Below are 640 nucleotides of genomic sequence, written 5' to 3'. Positions count from 1 at the left end.
TGAACGAGAGATGCCCAGTTTTAAAATGATATTATTGATTGAATTTTCGCTTGAGTGAAGGGTCCTCGCTTGGGCGAGAGACAGTGATTGTGATTGACCATTTGGATTAATTGGTTGAGTATGTGATAACCCTAGTATGGGTATGTGATAAAAACCATTTTGGTATAACACCGTAATTGAAATAAAAAGTAAAGTATTCAAGGTGATTAAATAGTCAAACTCGGTAATTAATTTTAAAGAAAGTATTCTGAGAAGGATGTATGATTTAGGGCGATGCCTAGAAAAGGATACGTGATACCACGGAGCGAGATCGTCTGACCGTAAGTGGCTTGGTCGGGGACCGTCCAAGGTGATTCAGCGATAGTCGTAGTGGTAGGAACGTTACCCTTTGAGTTATGATGTGAATTAGCACTGCCCAGAAAGGAACCCAGGATACCACGTAGCGAGATCGGTTGACCGTAAGAGGCATGGTCTGGGACCGTCCAGGGTATTCAGCGATGGTCGTAGTGGTGGGATGTATTTCCTTTACATTATGTGTTAACGTAAGATCAGGACCCACAAGAAGTATTCCTGAGGGAGATGACTTAAGGTGGGCCGAACATGGTAAATAATGATTAAAAGATTTAATCATCTAACTGCG

The sequence above is a fragment of the Lupinus angustifolius genome, chromosome LG09 (assembly GCF_001865875.1).
Source record: "Lupinus angustifolius cultivar Tanjil chromosome LG09, LupAngTanjil_v1.0, whole genome shotgun sequence".
In the NCBI taxonomy this organism is placed as follows: Eukaryota; Viridiplantae; Streptophyta; class Magnoliopsida; order Fabales; family Fabaceae; genus Lupinus; species Lupinus angustifolius.
Note: the sequence above shows the minus strand (reverse complement) of the source record.